At 42.8% G+C, this 24,389-nt stretch overlaps 1 protein-coding gene across 2 annotated transcripts in view; it reads left to right on the top strand.

The window, feature by feature from the left end:
* Positions 1-12,129, top strand: part of KHDRBS3 (KH RNA binding domain containing, signal transduction associated 3) — a 103,490-nt gene extending 91,361 nt beyond the window's left edge. The window contains exon 12 of one of the 2 annotated variants that reach the window (XR_012715434.1): positions 11,924-12,129. The gene's annotated coding sequence lies outside the window, so the exon portion shown is untranslated. The remainder of the gene's footprint in view (positions 1-11,923) is intronic. The other variant, XR_012715435.1, reaches the window with a different exon arrangement.
* The last annotated feature ends 12,260 nt before the right edge of the window (positions 12,130-24,389 follow it).

Here is a 24,389-nt window from a genome sequence, read left to right as displayed (position 1 = left end):
TCGATGGGAGGACAGATACCCTGAACTCCTCTCGATATTGGCTGGTGGTGGATATGGCAGGGAGAATTCTCTACTATAATATATACACTCATCGGCCACTTTATTAGGTACACCATGCTAGTAATGGGTTGGACCCCCTTTTGCCTTCAGAACTGCCTCTTCGTGGCATAGATTCAACAAGGTGCTGGAAGCATTCCTCAGAGATTTTGGTCCATATTGACATGATGGCATCACACAGTTGCCGCAGATTTGTCGGCTGCACATCCATGATGCGAATCTCCCGTTCCACCACATCCCAAAGATGCTCCTCTATTGGATTGAGATCTGGTGACTGTGGAGGCCATTGGAGTACAGTGAACTCATTGTCATGTTCAAGAAACCAGTCTGAGATGATTCCAGCTTTATGACATGGCATTGCATTATCCTGCTGAAAGTAGCCATCAGATGTTGGGTACATTGTGGTCATAAAGGGATGGACATGGTCAGCAACAATACTCAGGTAGGCTTTGGCATTGCAACGATGCTCAATTGGTACCAAGGGGCCCAAAGAGTGCCAAGAAAATATTCCCCACACCATGACACCACCACCACCAGCCTGAACCGTTGATACAAGGCAGGATGGATCCATGCTTTCATGTTGTTGATGCCAAATTCTGACCCTACCATCCGAATGTCGCAGCAGAAATCGAGACTCATCAGACCAGGCAACGTTTTTCCAATCTTCAATTGTCCAATTTCGATGAGCTTGTGCAAATTGTAGCCGCAGTTTCCTGTTCTTAGCTGAAAGGAGTGGCACCCGGTGTGGTCTTCTGCTGCTGTAGCCCATCTGTAGCCTCAAAGTTGGACGTACTGTGCGGCGTTCAGAGATGCTCTTCTGGCTACCTTGGTTGTAACGGGTGGCTATTTGAGTCACTGTTGCCTTTCTATCAGCTCAAACCAGTCTGGCCATTCTCCTCTGACCTCTGGCATCAACAACACATTTCCGCCCACAGAACTGCCGCTCACTGGATGTTTTTTCTTTTTCGGACCATTCTCTGTAAACCCTAGAGATGGTTGTGCGTGAAAATCCCAGTAGATCAGCAGTTTCTGAAATACTCAGACCAGCCCTTCTGGCACCAACAACCATGCCACGTTCAAAGGCACTCAAATCACCTTTCTTCCCCATACTGATGCTCGGTTTGAACTGCAGGAGATTGTCTTGACCATGTCTACATGCCTAAATGCACTGAGTTGCCGCCATGTGATTGGCTGATTAGAAATTAAGTGTTAACGAGCAGTTGGACAGGTGTACCTAATAAAGTGGCCGGTGAGTGTAGATATTATGGAAATCGCTAAGCCGTTCTCTCTAACTCCTACTGGGTGTATTGGAGAACAATTTTTCTAACCTCTTTGGTAAGGTTCTATTTCTGACTATTTTTCATGGATCCTTCATAGAGTCAAGTCATTGGGAAATCTGTAAAAATGGATGCCCCAGGAGTATAAGAGGCATCAAAAGAAAAAAATAGACAGTTATCCTTATTTTTCGCAACAGTTTTTTTTTTCTTCAGATGAATGATGCCTTATAAAGACTGTGGGAAGAATATGCTAATCTGTCTTCCATGATGTAATTAGGAAGTCAGGTGTCTCAGTGTTGCAAACCAATAGAGGGCGCTCACTGGAATGTGCAAGCCTGTCTTCCCTGATGTAATTAGGAAGACAGAATCTCGGTGATATAGCCCAATAAAGGCTGCTCCCTTTAACATCATGCTCGACCTTGCAAGAGGCCTTTGTTTTGCAATGATGCTGGGATTATTACCAGGTATAGTCTCTCAACCAAGGACGGACGTTTCGAGGTTATTGCATCTCGTCAGCCCGGTATCCCCCTAACCTTATAAAGACTGTCAATAGAACTTCGAATAGAGTGTAAGGAGTAGGCCGTCTTCACCAACTCCATCTAAAGGACAAATAGGATGTCAAGATCTTTTTACATGGGCAGAGAATGGTGACGGTTATCAGGAACAAGTCTTCCCATTCCCGATAATTGCCTTGTTTAATCGTGCTGCCGATCAGCTGACCAATGAGCCGGAGTAAGCTTCAGTGCCGGTATAGGGTCAGTTACAGGGTGCACCTAATTTATCAGGAGGCAAAGATGATTTGAAGACAGTCTTCATAAATCTAACCCATAGTTTTGACCAATGGAGATTTTTTTTTTGTTTACTAGACAGCCCCATACCTTAGCAGCAGTTTGACCTACCAAAACTGTAAGTACAGAGCTGTGCCTGAATGAAGGTGCTTGCTGGAGTACCGTGACCTCTTTAGTCATCAGATTGAGAGGGCTCCTGAGAACCTCTATTGAGTTGTTGGTCTATTCAAAGAGTCCCCAATGGTTTATTTTTAGGTAACCCCATTAAAAAAAAAAAGAGTCTGTCACCACAACCCAACATAACCCAACCTACATAAAATGTGTTTTATTTTTGTGAATGGACTCCTCCATTGTCTAATGTGTTGCTGTTTTTGTCACTATGCAAATGAACTCTTTGGAGCGACGATCATGTGGCCCCTTGCCTCCATTAAGCAATGACACTTGCCGCCCTAAAGAGCTTATTCGTCTATTAACAAAAACAGCAATATCTCATCAATGGAGGTGCCGACTCCGATTTGATTCATTTGGCTCTAACTTATCTCTCTGCATGACTGGGTTGATATACCGGGTTGCGATGACCCAATTCTAGTCCAGCTATAGTCTTGTAAGAAATATTTTCTTCAGTATTTTCTGTATCTCTGTAGTGGAGAAGTTCAACCTTTCTGCCGCCTCTGTCTGTGATGTATTTTTTGTAAAATAATTCAAAAGTTTAACCAGGGAAAAATCTGACAGGAAAAGTTCCAATGTCACTTCCTAATATATACATGTATATATTTTTGCTGGCTTAATTTAATCTTCCCGTCTATGATGTGGTTTAATGAGACCTCATGAAGACACATCTTGCTTTGGAAGGGTTAGGTTCTTGCGTGCTTTTGATGTAGCTTGAAAGTAACCTTGTGTCATATATCTTCGTTGAGTTCCATTGAATGTGTGCATATATTATCAGAATGCAGAGTAAATTACCTGAGCACTTCCAAGGCCTTTCAGCTTTATCCCCCTTTCACTTTTTGTGATTGCAGTTATTTGTAATTAAAATGTTGTACTAAGTGCACAAGTTCCAACAGAATATATAATGTGCACCTTCCCAGATGTCCTCTACATTCATCTCCTAACCTGGGATTTCTTTAGAATTTCTTTAATTTGGGCATATTGGTATTTTTTTGTACGTGAGCTGTTCATTTCCAAACATGTAGGAGAATCAAGTTTGACTTTGCCAGCCCCCTCTTCCCTAGCCCCCCTCTTCCCTAGCCCCCCTCTTCCCTAGCCCCCCTCTTCCCTAGCCCCCCTCTTCCCTAGGCCCCCTCTTCCCCTAGCCTCCCTCTTCCCTAGCCTCCCTCTTCCCTAGCCTCCCTCTTACCCAGGCCCCCCTCTTCCCCTAGCTCCCCCTCTTCGCTAGTCCTCCTCTTCCTTAGCCCCCCTCTTCCCTAGCCCCCCTCTTCCCCCAGGCCCCCCTTCCCCAGGCCCCCCCTTCCCCAGGCCCCCTCTTCACCAGGCCCCCTCTTCCCTCAGGCCCCCTCTTCCTTCAGGCCCCCTCTACACTCAGGCCCCCTTTTCCCTGTGCCTCCTCTTCCCTAGGCCCCCTCTTGAAGTACTTCTGCTTACTGATGTTAGTGAGATGTTGAGGTGTCTTGGTTTTAAGTACCACATTCATGGCCCTATGGTAGACTTTTTTTAAATGACAGTCCTTAGCCCTTTACAAAATGTCTATTCACATGACTATTTTGGAATGAACCATGAAATAGAATGTTTCAAACATCAGGTGGATCCCTCAGTAGTCTCAAATCTACGAGGGATCCATGAAAACAGATTCTCTTGGATCTTCATTGACCACAAAAATGTCCAATTTCACAGCCCCGTATTATATGTCTTATATTTTGCAGTTTTAGCAGTTTTCCCTCTTTGCACTCTTTATCTGTAGTTTGCAGTTCTCCTTGAGCTGGTCACTGCACACAGGAAGTAGAGGAGAGTCTGCTCCCTAACGCTCTCACATTTTGAAACACATGCAAAACATATACATGGAGGTACTGCCATATACTGTTATGAATAAAGCACTCGGACTGTATTCACATTACCAGGGCCATTTAGTGACTGATATAGGAGTCCATTTTTGAAGGCTGTTTTGCACCTTTTTTTATGGACCTCATTGATTTGGGGACCCCTTGACCATCAAAACGGTCAAACTTAGCTCATGCCATAGTTTTGATAGCCTCTTAAAACGGACCATCAAATAACCTGTAATGTGAAGAACCTTAAATCCCTGTTATAAAAATAGCCGTGTTCCCTGCTGTGTGAGCAGTCTCTGCGGAGTCCATATATCTGATTTTGCTCAATGTGCCTCTCCATTTTCTACTGATCACTTCTCCACTTCCCATCTACATAAATTTCTATAGACTTGTGTAATGAGTAATATAACCTGCATTCTGCCTTGAGATGAATACAGCAGAGATTTCAGAGTGGAAGTCAGTTTAGCAAAGAAAGCATCAGTTAAAAGGTGATATGCAAGGACAGTGTGTGACTACTACAGTCAAACCCTGGGTGCAGAACTTAACCTTAGTGGTGAATGGGCCCATGGATTGTATGAGTGTCTTATTGCATGGCCATGTCACACATCTCTTCGGCTAGGGCTACAGGGCAACTTTGGGCAGCAACACCAGTCATCCAAGCAATCACTATTTTGCCCTGCAATGCTTGCTATTTTTGAGAATAAAAGTTTCCCTTGTCTATTTGCCCCCTTATATCCTTGCTAATGTTGTTTTCATGGCCCCGTACTCATGGGACTTCTACTGGCTGGGGTCTCACCCCCTGCCCTCTGGTTCACAGCCGAGGCCTGTGTGCCATTGCGCCTTTGTTTTGTTTTTGTCTTTTCTGTTGTTTTTGAAAAACTTAATAAAATCAGATTAATCCTAAGTCAGTCCTGGAACCCTCGGGTCACATTGCAATGCCATTCACTTACATTGTTGATGGAGTCGGAGGGCGACATGGCATTGGCTAGGTGATGGTTGCAGCCAAAGTAGCCAATGATCCCTAGTCTTACAGTATATATCCGAGTGCATGGAGCTATAATATATTGCCGCCTGCTTTAATTGCTAAGAAAAAATCCAGCATAACATTGTATGAAAATCTGATGTACCGGCGCTGAATGTGTCTTTGTGTACAGATGATATTGTACTCCGAGTCCTATGGAACGACTCGGATCACTCATTGTGTATCACAATACATTGAGTAAAAGACTCGTCTGCTCCATCTGTATAATGATAAAATATTTAAAGTCTTTGTGTTATGCATTGCACAATACGTCCTGATGTATGAGTCAGACGACATAATAAGACTATTAGAACGCTCCCTATGGTTCCTTATACAATTCTACATTCAATGGGAAAGTGCACCCACCTAATAAAAGGGCAAGACTGCAGATGACTAATATTCCCACAGTATGGGAATGGCTCGAATGTGCCGGCCACAAGGTCCTGCCGAGTGCTAATGGTCACGTATTAAATTCATTGTTTAACACCTTAGCTCCTGGATTACTAAAGTAGAGGGAAACCTTCATTGAAGACCCCATAAGCCATAATATGGTGCAGGGTCATATATGCCATAAAAGAAGTGGATTCCTCACTGGGTAGAGATGAGCAAATTGGCAAACCATATATCCCCGACCCATTTTCGCACTGTTCAGTACTTCTCTATAACATCCTCCATCCTACCGCTTCTTCTTAGTAAGAGTGTTAAAGAGCAGAGTTTCCTTTTTACGCTGGACGCATTTCGTATTGAGAGAAACCCACCAATGTAGATTGTATAGAGATCTATGGTTCAGTCTTCTAGGTCTAATATGGGTGAAATTAAGCTCTGTAATGAGAAATTTGCTCCCTTTGCAAAATTTCGGCAAAATAAATTTTGCTGATTTCTACCATGCTGTAGCCTGGAGCAGTAATGGGTCTTATGGGTATGTTCACATCTGTCTGATTTGTTGCATATATTTGAATGTGGTTTATATTTTGGGTGGACATACACTTCTGCAAATGCTATTCAGATTAATGGGGCATAGGAGAAGATCGAACAGTCGATAACCTTGATGATTCGCCAATTTGTTTCAATATTCGAGAGGTTCAGCCCTCGAGTTTAGCTTTTGGCACACACTGAAAGTGATGCTATTACATTCTGGAGTCTCCTCAGACCTTAGAGTATAACAAGTGAAAACCCTCACCTTTCTTCAGCAGCATTCAGAGGTCCCCCATAGTCCCCTTCTGGTCTTTGGCTGAAGTCATGTGCCCCAGGGTCATCGCTGAGACCAGTGAGACCGGGGTGCATAGACATCATGATGCTGTGGTGCATAACATCAGCCAGAGGATACAAGAGGTGGAAGAGGACAATGTCCAGGAAAGGTGAGGCAAGGTGAGTAGAACCCTGGTCACCAACCCTGGTCCTCCACTTATTACACACTAGAGACTCTTCAGACTTCAGAGTATAATAACACTTCCAGTTCAATATGAACAAGCTCGGTCCAAAACACATTCACTGAATCTCTGGTGGAGTTTAACCATCTCTACGTCTTGCCTGTTGTATGGCGGCTGGCATTACTATCATAATCAATCATATAATCTTCCATAGTACAAAAATCTACCTGTAAACATGGGGGAGGAAGAAGGAGGCAGATCAACTAGGGTGCCGGCTGCTGGTTCCAATCATGTGATCTGGGGTCTGAATGAGCCCAGAAACCTAAAGTTTGACCCAAATATAGACAGCTGGGTATGTATGTTTGAAACCGTGTCTGGTTAACCCCCTTTATGGTATAGATGTAGCATTATCTATGTGCAGGTTATCTGTGTGGCATGACCATTTTGAGTAAATGACTGGCATGCTACAAAGTGGAGTAAGCGTGCTACATTAATGCCGTGGCACGCTCACTTGGTTATATTGATGGCCGCCACATCTGTAGCCCCAGTCTGGCACTGGTGACACACAACCTCTTGATGCAGGATCCAAATGATCTACATAAGTTTAAGACTTTTATATAAAATACATTTCTTAAAGTTTCAGCTCAGGTTCTGGTGACCTTGTCAACGATTTTGAAGATTCACAACTGGTATTTTTAAAACATGTTCAGGTAAAGGAACCCTCTCATTGTATTGCGTAGAGTGGTGGAAATTACAATTGGCAAACATGGTGATGCCAATGAAATTTGTGGAATGGTAATGATGGAGTGGACACATCTGTATATTAGCTGTGAGATTGGAGAAATCCAAGACTTATGAAAACCTGTTTGAGTAGTTTCACACTCGGCTCTTTTTTTTGGCCAGTTTTTTTGGCAATGTTCCATTCCTTCTTTTGATCCAAAGCCAGAAGAGGATTCTAGAGCAATTGGAAATGTAGACAAAGCACTTCTATCTTACCTTCCTGCTGCATACACTTCTGGATTTGGCTCAAAAATTTGCATCAGAAGCTGCAGGGGCACTTTTCCTAAAAACACAAAAATAAAAATTGCCCTCAAAGGCTTAAGCAAATCTAAATGGGCAGAATAATAATCTTCCAGATGTGAAGCAATAAATCACTGGCTGTCTTGAGACTTCATTTGTTGCAATTGTGGATCTAATGAAACTTGTCTCTAAGGCCTCGTTCACATCTGCGTTGGTCATCAGTTGGGGGGAGTTCACATGGGGACCCCCCCACAAGCAGACTACCGAAACGCATTTGCAAGCTCTGTGCAGTAAAAGCCCACTTGACTCCATAGACTATAATGGGGTCCGTGTGCTTTCTGCACAGTTTCCGCAGGGAACTTGCGGACAGGAACGTAGTTCACAAGCTAGTTTTCTGTCCGCAGGACTCATGCGGAGATCTCGCGGCAAGCACATGAACCCTATTATAGTCTATGGGGTCCATGCGCCTTCACTGCACACTGTTTGCAAATGCGTTCGGTAGTCTGTTCGGGTGGGTCCTCCCCGAACGGATTACCAAACGCCGATGTGAACCAAGGGTCACCAGCCACCACTGACATAGGGAACACAATGTGGATAATATATGAAAAACAGTCTTTAATTTTGTAATTGCAGCTATTGTATAAGTCACCTGGTATATAAATACTGGAGTACATCCAATAAACAATACACATCAATGTTGTATTGTATGTCACATATATGTTCATTATGTCATGCATAGGGATTCAATTTTATTCATTAGTCTACTATGTGTGTGTGCAGATGGTATAAAGGACTATAGTGGGTAAGAGTCAACCATCAGACTATTCACAGCCTGATACTAGGTTAGCCTGGGCTCACATGAGTGTTGGGCGCCCTTGCACTGAGGGATCCATGAAAACGGGCAAAAATTAACTGTCAGAAAATCAGTCATGTGAATAGCCCAATTCAGACAAGGAATTTAATGGGTCTATGTGACGGCCGTCTAATAAAATAGTTGCCATATAGCCGGCTTGGGCTTAGGTTTCATGAATACAACCAAGTGTTCATCCCAAGGCTGCTTCGATGCAGCCCAAGGGTCTTCCAATGCTCCATTATGATCTTCTCTTCTGATAGTTATCGCGCAGGTCCTATGAAATATCGCAGTGATATCGGAATACCCGGAGACTGCTCTTGGTTGTGTAGTTGAGGTCTCAGAGTACGTACTAACAAACATACAATAACAGGCACATGAGTAGGAACCTAGTGATAGTTTCCATGGAACAACTGGGAAATCACGACGGCTATTAATGGTTTATGGTGTCACCAACTCATTACTTTAACATCACGATTTATAGTCCCCTATAGAAACCCATAAAAAGAATGATAGATCATCAATAGCAACTTGTTTACGCTTTTCAGGTAGCAAGCGGACAGCAATTTCATAGGGTTGATCCATTGAGCGAGTCACCAGGGGAACACCAAAAAAATGTCTTTGGCGACCAAATGAATGGTCAGTTGAGTGACGTGGTCACCTTCAGTCCAGAGGTCACAGCCCTTTATTGTTATTTCCTATGTTCTCTATACAGTCATTAAATCCAAGGTGCTGTATAATCTCACTTTCATGGCACTGGATCTCTCGGTGATTTTTGTATATTGTGAATTTTTGTTTCCCACTGGGGTATATTAGATGTTTTGTTTTTATAATAGTCAACCAGGAAGTTTATGTGGGGACAGCATTAGGTAAAGGTTCAATGCATTGGTGCTCTAGAGAAATTCAGAATTTTGTCATCAGTTAAGATGCCAATTATAAAGAAGATATAAGAATATCAATTCTTAGGATTTATTTTAGGGATAATATTCCATGGTAAGATGGTTACCACAGAGCATTTTTCAATTCAGTGGTATCCCCCCCCACCAAAAAAAAGTGGGATATTATACATGAGGTTGAGCCGATCTTGAGATTTCAGGATCGATTTCAAAATCCGATTTCCGATCATTTTCCAGCCAATCCCAATTGTGAAATTTGCTTGATCGCCTATCGGGATCTGATCATTTCCGATCCCAATCGCCCGACCCTAATTGTACACTACTGCTCTTGGTGTCCCCTGTGCCAACAGGGGTTACACTTGGGTAATAAACAGGCAGAGATCTAATCCTGAATTAGGTGCATCCTCCTTGCTGGTGCAGATATCTGCTGTCATTTATGATCAAAAAAGTGGTAGACCTAATGTCCCTGCCCATGACCGCACCCATCCCCTATAAGAGAAAGAGGTGGTGTGGGTATTTGTGCCAATTGTGACTCTTTAAAAAGTTGCAAGTGACTGATTCGTGACTTTTCTGCTAAAAATTTGTCATAGACTCTTAGTCAATCTGCCCCAATGTGTGTGAGACCACCCTTAACCAGACCTAAATTCTCGCTATTTTTCCTAGTCTACTTTTTTTTATATAAATTTCTACAGTAGACTAGTAAAGTTCAATGGTGCAAAGCTCTATGTTTATCTGGGGGATATTAAGGATGAGAAGTGAGTTTTTGCGATGATCTGTTGACATTGATAGTAATCCATTGCCTAAGGTTCATCTTCTCTATATTTTTTTTTTTTTATCCTGTGGAATACAAACTATTGGTCTTATCTGTATCGTATTGTGGAGATGTTGACCTTGGTATCCTACAATGGAATGACTGACAGAAAGTCTATGAATCTCCCAGCTCTCTGGTCACTGGTCTGTCATCTCTCCAGTGCTGAAACCCCCCAGGAAGATTAAAATCAATGTGTGGCTACTAGTCTTACAATGCCGTTATTGCACTTTTATAAGCTATAAATTTAAACAGGGTTTTTAGCAATTTTTTAAATGTCTGTTAGTGCTATTAATGGGTTAATAAATGCACCCATATACCTTTAGCCGTGCTTTGAGTGATTTCTGGCTGTCTCTGGGAGCTCCTGGTATCTTCTGCATTTGTTTACTTAGTTCAGCTACCTGCTGTATAACTTCCACACTAATCCTCCTCTCCTGTCTCCCATACACCCCTCCCTGTCTCTCTAGCTATTCCACCCACTACTAGCCCTTTCCTACCTACTCATCCCAACCCCCATTATTTACTTACCTTCCAGGCTTCTTCCTGCAGGACAAGCTCCTCCTTACTGATTCTGTCTGTGCAAACTCTTCTCCCAGCACTGCTCCATTCTCTGCAGCGATGATCCACCTCTATTGCACATGCGTGGGAGCTGCACAGTAGAGGAGGACTATCGGCAGCATTGGGAGAAGAGCGTGTGCCTGCAGAATCAGTAAAGAAGGAGGGCACTTCCCACAGGAAGAAGTCTAGAAGGTGCATATGATGGGGTGAGGGAGTAGTAATGACAATCTGTTTCTGGTAATGGAGAAACGGATCATCACTGGATAAGCAGAAAATGCCCCTGGGGTGATCACATGACTGTCCGAGGGATATAGGTAACTGTAAATTTTTGACTTATTTAGAAAGTAGAAGGGGGAGGGGGGCTGTTTAGACTAGGTAGGGTTTTCCATTTATCCTGGACATCCCCTTTAAAGCATCCCCAGAATAGACCATCAGTGCTTGATGGGTTGGGGGTCTTGCCTCAGCTCCTCCCAGTTGGCACAGGAAGCATAGAGAATTTTTCCTGAAAGTTCAGCCGTCTGATATCTTGCAATTCATTCAGTCAAAAGAATGCTCTGGCCAGTCACTGCCCAGGATAGGAGTTCAGAAGAAGAGCAGGAAGGTGAAATGTACAATATTAGGCACTGTTTAATCCCTCTTCTGTCCTGTAATGGTGTTGTAGGAAAATCGTCCACCTGCTTCCCCTAGAGATTAGACAGAGTTACTTGGAGTCATTTGGAGTTGGGTTACTTGGAGTTGGGTCATTTGTAGATCTTGCCAATTTGGACAATACAAGTCACCCATCTATTTCCATGACCTGCTTGGCTGACTATCAGTCCACATATGTTGAGAACAGAAAAGATCAGGCATGTTCAAAATTCAACATGCCCAACCCTTTGTTTTAAGGAAGAAAATAGGTCACCCCCCCCCCCCCACCGGAGGAGTCTGGCAGTGGTTTATTTGCCTTTTACCATTGAAAAACATGCTGAGCCAAACCAAGCTTATTTGTATGGGAAGTTTTTTAAGGATTTTGTTGCCAATTGAATGTGTATGACCTATATGAGTATCGGCATATTATGTAACCAATTAAATAAATAACTAAATAAAATGTCCGACTCTTTCAATGTGTAGCGTTCCTTGAAGACTCTACACAGAGATGTCCAAGTTCACTCTGACTTTGTGTATGTTGTATGGATCCGGAACAGGAATAGAATCTCTGCTACATATTTGCACTCTCCAGGTTTGTCTTGTAATATTCTAATATGCTAATCTACTTCTTTGTGTTTTCTGTTTCAGGTCTTCTCATTCTACATACTGCTCAGATGGCTGCAGAACTGCTCAGTATTCACCAATGTGCCTACAAAGATTACATTGCTTGGGAACGATGCCTCATTATTTATGGTTATTAATATTTTCTTTCCTGTAGAAAAGATTTTCAGACCAGTAACTTATCAATGATAAACGGCTACAAGTGGTTTGTGTTCTAAAAACCAATAAATTCCTTCTTCTCTATGTTTCCGTTTGGAAACAAAACTTTTGTGTTTCGGTCATTTTTTTTAATTTAATACTTTATAGTTATGTTTGACCCGAGTCTTATTTCCGATCTGTGTCCTGCTACATAAGACAATGAACCTTATTCTTACAGTCTCTCAATGCGTCACATACAGAAGGTGATTTAGAATAAAACTATAGTTATTAGAGATGAGCAAGTAGTACTCGATCGAGTAGGTATTCGATGGAATACTACGGTATTCAAAATACTCATACTCGATCGAGTACCACTCGCTATTCGAATGTAAAAGTTTGATGCAGAACCAGCATTGATTGGCTGAATGCTATACAGTCGGCCAATCAACGCTGGTTCTTCTCCTACCTTTTGAAGTCTTCTCCGTGCAGCGTCCCCGCGACGTCTTCCGGCTCTTCTTTCACTCTGCCAGGCATCAGGCCTGGGCAGAGCCAACTGCGCATGTCCGCTTGTAGTCGGCTCTGCCCAGGCCCGATACCTGGCAGAGTGAATGAAGAGCCGGAAGACACCGCGGGGACGCTACAAGGAGAAGACTGCACGGAGGATCCAGCCCGACCCTCACTCGTGGACTTGGTAAGTATAATTTGATCGAACGTTGCCTACCCCTGAAAAGAACATTTTCCCCCCCATAGACTATAATAGGGTTCGATATTCAATTCATGTAGTCGAATATTGAGAGGCTACTGGAAAGGAATATTGAATCTCGAACATTTTACTGTTCGCTCATCTCTAATAGTTATACAGTTGGAACATGGGCAAATATCAACTATTGCAATTGGAGATGTCAAAGGCCAAATGGAGTGGAGATACGAACAAGGGAAGGGTTACATTTTTTTGTTTGTTTCCTGTGATTTCTTTTTCTCTGTGTTCTGATACAAGACAATAGAAATATTTTGAGGACTATGAGGTTCCACCAGTTGGGTCCGAGGTTCATCTAAGACGACAGATTTGAGAGAACTCATCTTATGTTTTGGAGAACATTCTCTGGTTGAACATTCTTTCCATGAACAATATTTGTTTTTACTTATTTTGTTCAGGGGCAAATTAAAAGAAATTGAGATAAATTTATCATTTTTTCTTTGACTTCAACAACTAGCAAAGTCTACACATCCATAAAATCTAGGTTCAAGGTTGAGAAGTCCCGGACTAAAGAGATGAGCATAATCTTACTATTGTAACTCAAAGCGAAGTACCAAGGGAACTCCCCCAGCTCGCTATAGAGACTGAGCAACCATATCCTTTCATATATATATATATATACTTTGCCTCTTTCATATACCTATGTTCTTATTAATTAGTTAGTTAGCAACCGTTTAAGCCTCCATACCTGGGTAATCCCAAGCATTTTGTTATGTTCTTGTTTTGCATTACATATTTCTCTACAGCCTATGGACTACTGAGGACTGTATTTGTGCCACATAGTGCCTACCCTGAGCCTTTCCATGGACAATGCCCTATTGCTGAAAGAGACTCTACCCACCTATTGGCATTATGTTTCTACTGTTTATTATGTTTTGGTTTTGCATATAATCACGGAGTATCGTTCTTGTACATAAGTCATGTCACATTGTTGTTTGCCATTATTCTGTTTATTGTTTCTCAGGTATCCAGCCCTACTACCTGTGCGCATCCCATCTCTCTAGGTTCCTCCGCGCTAGTTAGTCGCCGAGGACGGCTCTTTTCTTAGTGGGGGTGTATGTAATGTCCCGGTACTGCTAGTCCAATTCCCTCTAATGCAGACCGAGATAGCATGGACATTTTCATATAAGGTAAATATTTTCCTCCCCCTTCATTCCTTCTATATATTTCTATTCTTCCAGAGCCAGCACACAGGGGGTCTATTAATGCGCCATCTTGTGGATGTTTTTGTGAACTGCACCTGCCTATACTTTGCCATTGTAATTTGAGTTGTAACTGTAAAGGGAGTGTCCATTATGATTAGCTGACCTCCAGGACCAATGAGGCTCCCTTGACTGGCCTGGAGGGAGAGTTGAGTGACCACCCTCTCTAGAGGGGGTTGGGGACGTTTTTGGCTGATGTCTTTTGTGTGGGGCTACAAGTGTAGACACAGCTGTGAGACAGAGCACATGGAGCATGGATAATGGCTTCCGACTTATCAGGGTGCACCAAGCAGAGATGTCTTCTTCCCTATCTTCAAGGCCCTTCTCAGAGAGCGTTTTCCTCTGAAGCTCTAATCTTACAAGTGCTGAAGTTGATGGACCTGGTTATCCATACATCTGGGACCCCCCACGTATATCTCTATCCAAGTAAGTCTTTGGGACAAATCTATATTTAAAGAAGCCCATAGCTAGTCTGGCAGAAATTGAGAATCTCCCGCTGCTAAGAAAAATTGTATTTGTTCTTCTACATACGTGTACCCAGTTTGTTGAGGACTAACCCCCTGGATACAGGCCATCTTTACAAGTATATACAAGTTAACTGCCAAGCAACCACTATCCAAAGCATTCTGCCCCATCCTCCGCTAATTGGACACTACCTGCAAAGATCGCTGTATTGTATGTGAAGAAGTCCTCCATATGTACATGTGTATTACTTTGTCCTGCTAGTAAAAAGAAAAGCAACGATTACCCCCGAAGCCTGGTTGTCTGTTGTCATTGTCAGATATCACGCAGGGGAGGGTAGTCGGGGACATCAAAAAGGGAAATTTTGTGCACATTCGGGACCCAGGGACTCCCTGCAAGCCGGCCACATCTGATATATTACCGTGATACCAGCCCTGGCCCTCCTGAGTGTTGCAAACCCCAATTCCATCCCACCATCAACCTGACGCTCAATCACTCCTTCTCGGAAATAAACTTCCTAGACACAGTCATCAAGATACAGGACAACAAAATTGAGACATCACTGTATCGGAAGCCGATTGACCGACCAACCTACCTAGGATGGGACAGCTTTCATCCGAAACACATAAAGAACTCTATTGTGTACAGCCAGGCCATCAGATACCATCGCATATGCTCTAACCCTGCAGATAGAGAAGAACACCTCGGAGTCCTCAGAGACACATTCTTGAAGCAGGGTTACCATCCAAGAACGATTGATAACCAAATCACCAGAGCCACCAGGATACCAAGATCGGAGTTATTAAGATACAATACCAAACAGGAGAACAACCGAGTGCCCCTGGTTGTCACTTATAACCCCCACCTGGAGACGCTGAGAGGAATCACACGCAAACTACATCCACTACTACAAAAAGACAACCGTCTAACATCCATATTTCCGGACCCCCCTCTCCTGTGCTATAGACAGCCACCAAACCTCAGGAATATGATGGTCAGTAGCTCACTAACATCCCCAACCAACGCAGGAACATTTCCATGTGGGAATAAGAGGTGCAAAACCTGCCCCCACATACTGACCACTGACAGGATAGAGATACCAAACTCGAACAAGGAATATAACATTCCAGGTACCTTCACCTGCAGCACATCCAATGTAGTGTATTTAATTATGTGTACCAAATGCTCCACTGATAATCTGTATGTTGGAGAGACCGGACAGCAACTTAGACTGCGCATGAACTCACATCGCCATACTATTAAAGAACAAAGATCTGACCTTCCCGTGTCAAAACATTTTTGCAGGGGGGACCACAACATTACCAATGACATGAAAATTCTGATTTTGAGAGGGAATTTCAGATCTAAGAGAGAAAGACGCATACATGAATATAAATTCATGACATTGTTTCGGACACTAGAGTGTGGGATTAATGCATCACAGGGGTTCATGTCTTTTTACAGTAGTGTGTGATCTGACAAGGACCTGTAAGTGTTTATATTGTCTCCACCAATTACCACATTGTCTCTAGCAAATGTCTCCACCAATTGCTTACATTGTCTCACCAACTACTAACAACCCCCCCCCTCCTCCTGAAATCTAACACCCTTTGTGCCTGCTCTGTGTATATATATATATATATATATATATATATATATATATGCATCCTTCAAAAATGTTTTTAAATTTGCTTTGACAAAGGAGCCTTGCGCTTCGAAACGTTAGCCATTTGTCATCATTATGAGTTAGCCATTAAAAAGGTATCAACTACTGAAGATTACCAAGTTTTCGTGTTTTTTTATATTTCCAACCCACTGGCTAACACGGTACAACAACGAACATTTCCCTTTATTGTAACTCAGAGTGATGCCGTTCTGTTCTGAGTTCAAGTTCATAAACCAAAAATATTTGGATCTGGGGGGTACAAAGAAGAGCAACATAACCAATAAAGATCACAGAGGATCGTAGAGGATTTTGTTACGGCAAAGATTCAATGGATTGTGTTGATATAGTTTTGAGACCTATAAAGCGAAGGGTTGAATTTGTGTGATTTATAAATGGCCAATAAAAAAAAAAAAAAAAAAATTGTAAAGTTGGTCCAAAAAAACGTCCAGGCCTCTCACTTTTCCAGTTTGAAGAGTAAGGGTAGATCCTGCAAAGAAGAGGAGGCTTCATTACTGGATGTTCGGAGAAGCTTAGAACTATAGTAGTTGCTTACAAACTGGCCACACAATGAGGTAAGAAACAAAATAACATGAAGCAATGTGTCATCAAATAGCAGCTCAATGTATCACATTCTTGTATGAAAATTGCACCAATCTAATCACCATTGGAGGTCAAGAAGGTTTATTTATTCACCCATGTTAAGGAAATTTCCTTAATTCCAACCATACTTTGTATCTATATGGGGCCAAAAATAAATCCCTCTCCCTTATTTCATCCACTCCTTTTTTAGCACATGCCCATATAATAAAGTTGTTCCATTTCTTATACCTTCACTCGGCTCAATGTATCCTGATGTTTAGTGCAAGATAACCAGATTAGAGAATCACAAGACTTCCTATCCTGGGTGTGGCCGCCTTGAATTTATTGACTTAGCATTGTGAGAAAAAGGAGTTTTTAACAAAGTTCTTGCAATGTTAAGGGTTGGACACGTCTTTTTCGGACATATCAAAGAGACCTACTGATGTGTTCACAGAGATACAAGTATATGCAGGGCCGGCGTCAGCGCACGGCATAGTCGGGCAAGTGCCGGGGCCCACAGAGCCTCTGGGGGCCCCCCGGCACTTGCCTGTCAAGATTTCAGCTCAACGGCGTCCGTCCACCGATGAGCTGGAATACATACGCGATTAAAGCAGGAGCTGTGAGTTCAGCTCCTACTTTAAAGCTCCGGCCCGGCTTGCGTGTGTAGGCGCGATGACGTCATCACGCCTACACACGCAAGCCGGGCCGCAGCTAAGCAGGAGCTGAACTCACAGCTCCTGCTTTAATCGCGTATGTGACTGGAGAGAGGAGCGTCGGGGGATCGATGGAAGGTGAGTGATAGAAGGTGAGTATAAGTGTTTGTTTTGTATTAAATATAAAGGTGGAACATAATGAAGGGGGCCCATGAAACTGGGGGGCAAATGAAGGGGAGGGGGGGAACGGCATGACACTGGAGAACATGAAGGTGGTGGGGAGAGAACGGCATGAAACTGGGGACAAAGATGGAGGGGGCCCAATGAAACTGGGGGGCAAATGAAGGGGAGGGTGGAACAGCATGACACTGGGGCAGATGGGGGGGTGGAACAGCATGACACTGGGGCAGATGGGGGGGTGGAACAGCATGACACTGGGGCAGAGACGGGGGACATGAAACTGTGGGCAGATGAAAGGGGAGAACGTGATGAAACTGGGGACAGAGATGGAGGGGGGACATGAAACTGGGGGCAAAGGAAGGGTGTATATGAAACTGGGGGAGAGATGGAGGGGGGGCATATAATTTACGGGTGACTGTAGGAGGATTGTACTGTGTGGGAGCACATGATAAATGAATGAGAATGGGTAGAATCAACAAAAGTGGGTGAAGCCAAATTTGCGTTGGCGTTGGTGACGCCACACTCCTGCATGACGTCACTCGCTTCATCTGCGACGCACAGTGTCTCGACTCCCCCGCCTCCTTTACAAGGGGGCCCACTGAGGCTCTGTCGCCCAAGGGCCCATAAAAACCTGGAGCCGGCCCTGAGTATATGCCTTCTTTTCACTCTTTTATTTTTGGAAAAATGAAATTCTCTTAGGGTTTTCAATCCAAATCAATGTTACCATCTTAAACTAAGGTATATTGAAGACAAATCATGACATTAGTAGAAGAAAGTGTTGAATATCATAACCTAGGGCATCGCGTATGGATTCCAACCCCAAGATATTTCAAGGTTTGAGATGTAGGATGAAGACGACCAGGAGTGGGGTGACCAGCCAGGCCAGTACTGAAAACTGGAGTCATGTCAAAAGCATGAGATCATTAAATTAAGGGGTCGATCGCTCAATTACCATGCTGGACTTTAGGAAATATGGATGCCAATTATAATCCCCTGTCTAGCCCACCAATAGCGCTTGTTACTCCTCTCCTTTTACAATAAAATATTCTTAAATATTCTTCAAAAATTCTAAACCTCTTTATAACATAGACAATGGAGACTGTTGTGGTCTGATATTAGACTCCGCCTCCTCACAGACGAGCCTCCAGCAGAACCAGCGTTGATTGGCCAAATGCTGTACACTGGCCAATCAACGCTGGTCAATTCATTTGTATGAGAATAAGGCAGCTCCCTCGTAACAGCAAGCTGCCAGCTCTCCCGACTAGCAAGGACGAGCCTGCTGCAGAACCAGCGTTGATTTGTCGAATGCTATACACTGTATAGCATTCGGCCAATCAACGCTGGTTCTGAATCGAATATTTACTGCGAACAGCTAGTAGTATTCGATCGAGTACGAATATTTTGAATACCATAGTATTCTATCCAATACCTACTCAATCGGATACTACTCGCTCATCTCTACTGATCATTTAAAAAATACCACACACAAAAAATACCACTCGTCTTTACTATCATTTGCCAATTTATACCCCATGTTCTATCCAGCCACTTCTAATCAGACAATTTTGCCGCTTATGTTGATGGTGGATTTCTCATGAAATTTCCCACATTTGAAACATTTATTTTTGGTGTCCTTTTTATTTTAGATTTTGAGGGTTTTTTTTTTAGTTCTTCTATGGAATTTTTCAAGTCTCGTGAGGCTATAGGAATACTGTTGCATTTTTGGAAGATAAAGCTACTAACCTCAAAAAATGCTACGGACATGTCACAAAACGAGATGCTTTGTACAGTATGTATTGTGTTATGTATTTTACTATAAACATTAAAGTACAGATTTGTCCTACTTTACTAATGACGACTGAAACACAAGATTCATTTTTGTAATTATGCATGAGGTCACCTGAAAAATTGATTTGTACAGAAGTGCAATGACTCCAGGGTCTCTTCGTTCCCGAGGGGATACAAAGTACAGAAAAAGCCTTTCCTCACCTCTCTGGGGCTCCATTGTGCTGATCAGTCCTCTCATGTGCCATCTTCCAACCTCCACATGTCACTGGCCCCAGGGACCATTGAGACCAGTTATTGGCTCGCAGCAATCTCATGGGGTGTGGCAATGTCGTGACACTTTGATGGAAGTGTCTTGGTGTCATTGCATCCCATATCCCAACATAGGCCCAGTCACAAGTCTGGGAGACAGGTAGGTCACCCAGAAAGTCAGATGGTGTATTGGGGGTCCAAGATTTTTTAAATTTATAAGATAAGATAAGATAATCCTTTAATAGTCCCACAATGGGGAAATTTCAGTGATACAGTTTCATAGATGGTACAGTAGTATATAACAAGAGAGAAACACATAGAAGCTCATGGCAGATAGAGAAATCCTAGGAATCATTGCAACTAAATATCTTATTTTATATATAAAACTATATACACACAAGTTTTTTTTTTCTTTTTTCAAAGTTGGTCATCTTTTGCCAAAAGGAAAGGTGAGGACGGACACATCTGGTCTCAGTTTTTAAAAAAAATAAAAAACAAAAACATCACAAGTTGTGTTCCAAATTTGTCATCTCCATCAAGTACCTAATGTTAGAAAGATTTCTGTCTGCCTTACTTTGTGGAGGACCGAGCATGTTCATGCAATATACAGACAACCCACTGATTTCAATGTTTACCATGTAATGCCTTATTTCCCCTGTGGGGGCACTGCAGGGGATTGTAAACTGGCAGCCGATTGAAGTTTTTTAATCAGGGACCGTAGACTTTCCACCCTAGGTTGATCACCCTATGATTAATTCTGGGGAACATATCTAACATACAAAACATAGACAAAGTATAATACTGCTACCTATGAATACCAGAACCACATAGTGTAAGGTCTGTATCCTAAATGTAGCAAGAAATCATCACCGCATTTGTAAGAAGCCGAAATGTGCAAAGCCAACGAAGCAGAGGAGAATGTGGTGTTTTGTTCTCTCTCACATCTAGCGCGTAGTATTCCCGGAGGAGATTGTTATACTAATCATTGATTTCCTACTTATTGTTCCTGCACGCTGATGCTCACTTAATCAGTCCCACGTGAATTCTTTTTAATTACGTGTTCCGTTTAATTAAAATGATTAACTTTGAGGTGCAGACATTATATTCTTCATGTTCACTTTGTCACGTTTGCACCCATGTGAAATTTATTAGACTTGTCAGAGTGAAGACTTTTAGGAAAACTGCATTTTAAGTAGTATTTGGTATATTACTATATTTGTATATTATGGGAGGAATTATTATTATTATTAATTTTTTTTTTTTTTTTTTACAAATGTTAAGTATAAGTAACAAAAGAGTAGGTTTCTCCTTTTTAGTCACAATGGATTTAACACCAAAGCCTTGCAGGCCCTAGGGTGGCACAGTGATGGAGGTGGTAGAAATTTTCCCTGGGGGACACCCTATTATATATCTCCTGGCTGTTGGTCCTTTGGGATCTCCTTGATGTGAGGTGATGCTTGAAGCTTGGCTTTATGTCAATCACTATTTTATTAGTGCCTCAGTAATGGAGCTGTTAATTGCTAAGTTTTTGGTTAGTGTTAAACAGTAGAAAGGCTAACATCAACTCCCCACCAAGTACCCACTGACACCAGGGGTACCAGAAAAAGCCTGATTCCACCCACTACCCAACCAAGGGATGAGCAGGTATAGGGTGGCTGTAGGTTAGCATTAACCCCGCATTTTTAACCAAGTACCCACTGACACCAGGGGTACCAGGAAAAGCCTGATTCCACCCACTACCCAACCAAGTGATGAGCAGGTATAGGGTGGCTGTAGGTTAGCATTAACCCCTCATTTTTAACCACATACCCAGTGACATCAGGGGTACCAGGAAAAGCCTGCTTCCACCCACTACCCAACCAAGTGGTGAGAAAGTGTTATAGGGTGGCTGTAGGCTGGCATTATTGGGGGGATTTATGATGTTTTATTTTAATCAGACTGCTGTCCATTACTAAAGTTATAATTCAGTATTGAGAAAAAAAACACAGACAAACAAAAACTTTTTTTGATCTGACAGATCTTGGGAACCTCTAAAATAAACAAACTGTCAGGGTTGTGTCAATGCCCAAGCAAACGTATACTGAATTCTGCTTGCACCTCTATAGGAATGGGGTAGGAAAACTCTCCCTGGTACTACGATGCCTGACTAGACCCTGCCTGAGGGTGTTGGTCAGCTGTACCCAAGCTAAGCTTGGCCCTGACAACTTCTGGCTCTCTAAACCTGGAGACCTAACAGACAGATGGGGAGAGAGCTGAAAGAGGCTAGGGACTGGGATGCTAAAGGCGGTCACCCCTAATGAAAGAATAGGTGCAGACAGAAACAGGATGGGACGTGCTGAAGAACAAAGAGGTGCAACACAACCATAAACACAGCAGGAGTTTGAGGAGAGGAACACTGGAGTAGTGAGGAAAGGGTATCACAGGACAGGGGCAAAATAAACCCGAATCCCTAAACAAAACTCACTAATATCAAACAGTGACAGGCAACCAGAAATGCAGGACAGGGGTTGAGTAGAAATATATAGGGTTAAACAGACTCTCACACAAGACAAAACTCACACCACTTCCAAATCAGCTCCTGAGACCATGCAACGTCCACAAAACAGTCCTCCTAAACTGGGCCAAGAATCCTGGTTGGTAACAATGAAAACCGTCGAGGACTGAAGCCAGCAGTGAGTCATTTACAGACCCTGGAACTACTTGATAGGTCGATGACAATGTCAAACACCTGAAGCTCGCATCTACTGACACAACCAGCCAGCGCAAGTATACACTGAGGCAGATACCCAACCCCCGACTCCACAGCTCAGTGGCAAAGAGAACGACCAGAGAGTCACAGGACACCGGCTCAAATCCCCAGACAAACACCACAAAATACACAACAATTTTACAAACAACTCAGGTCCTGACACAAACCCAAAAAGGTGAGCAGTTTTTAAGAAGTACTAAGAAATTTTGTATATCCAGCAGGTTTCATGGGCTAGAAAATGAGGCTAGTGCAGGGGTACCTAACGCTACATAGACAGCTTAGTGACTGTTAGTAACCCCAATCCATTACAGTAGGCTGAAACAGTCAAAGATGGTTGCCTTCTGTATCTGAGGGAAGTAGGTGGCAGGCAACGCCATCTAGTCATAAGAATTTCTGGGCGTTTCTTGAATTCAACAATTACAGGAGGTGCAATCTGATTGTTTAACTATTTCTACACCTCTATGTGTATCTGAAGTTAAGCAGTTTTTTCTCAACAAAGCATGGTCATGTAACAAAAACTTACAAAGTGATCTGCTACCTATGTTATTTGTATCTATGTGCGGCCATACAATGGGGGAAGGTAAATTGCACCCTTTCAAGGCTTCTGTTAGAATGTTGTGATATTGTATGGAATTGGTCTTTCGACAATAGAAATCAGGTCAGCGCTAGAGACAGGCTCTTATTTAACCAACAGTCCACTAAACAACAGGTCACGTTGATGCTCGTAGCAGATAAAAGTCACATTGTAATGCATAACATTGTCAAAGAAGAAAGAACGCTGCAGCACTCACCAGTCTTGAAAGTAATATCTGTATTCTGGAGTGACAAGCATAGTGGGGTAGCGATAAGAGCAGCTGGAAGGTACAAGTTGTTGCAAAATAGCCATTGCCTGACATTCACACTATATTTATCAAGCCAGGACGATGATATTGCTTTCAGGATTGGTGAGTATTGACTTTTTTCTTTGAAGATATTTTCTATCGAATTGGTTTCAAGACAAAGTGGAGCCTTTAACCAAACTGGAGATCAGGAAAATCATACAATGTATTACTATACATGTACGTCTACTCATATCCTTTGTATATCAATGCAGTTGAGTCCTATCTGAGCACTAGAATGGTATAGCCCATGAATCAGTCCCAGTAGGACTATACATGGTGGCAGATCATAGGAACCTGGTATTTAGTAAACAACTGAGTTACATTGCAGGCTATAAATATGCTGGGCCAACACACGGGCATGCAATAACTAAATAGGACTAATGGTGGAAAGAGGGTGGAAAGAGATCTTTATCATAGGGATATCACTGTGTGTGTATTTCCCTGGCCGCTTGTCTCTTGGTGATTTGTAACATGGTGTTGGTCTCTAGGTAATATAGTAACATATCGGTAGTATGCTTGAAAAAAAAAAAAAAAATAGATATATGTCCATCAAGTTCAACCAGGGAATGGGTAAGGACATGATAAGATGATGCTGTAGTAATACTGTATATACATTGGCAGACACAATGAGGAGGTGATGCTGTAGTAATACTGTATAGGGTTAAGGGGATATCGTCACTCCTTAGGGAGAGACCACCATGTAGGTGTGTGGAGTCTTATTAAGCCATAGACGCTCCACTGTGGGGGATCATGGGAAGAATATGCAAATCTGTCTTCCATGATGTAAGTAGGAAGACAGTGTCTCAGTCATGCAGCCTACTAGGGGGCACTCCCTTTAACATCATGCCCGACCTTGCCAGAGGCCTTTGCTGCAATGATGTGGGATTTTACCAAGTATAGTCTCTCAGCTGAGGACAGCTGTTTCTATCAATCTGGATCTCTTCAGCCCGGCGTAGAGAAGACTGACTTGGCAGAGGTGAGAGGCTTCTAGACAGGGTTAAGGGGATATCGTCACTCCTTAGGGAGAGAACACCATGTAGGTGTCTTGTAAAGAAGACCCAGTGCACAGAGACCTTGTCCACCTCCTCCCCTCTTTTAGTGAGTGGACACATAATATGTTGGTAACACCTCTTTTTATGTGGCCAGCATATAATGTGCTCACATCACATGATAGAGAGCCCAGGCGATG

The sequence above is a fragment of the Leptodactylus fuscus genome, chromosome 4 (genome assembly GCF_031893055.1).
Source record: "Leptodactylus fuscus isolate aLepFus1 chromosome 4, aLepFus1.hap2, whole genome shotgun sequence".
Taxonomy (NCBI): Eukaryota; Metazoa; Chordata; class Amphibia; order Anura; family Leptodactylidae; genus Leptodactylus; species Leptodactylus fuscus.
This window is presented reverse-complemented; position numbering and strand designations above follow the sequence as displayed.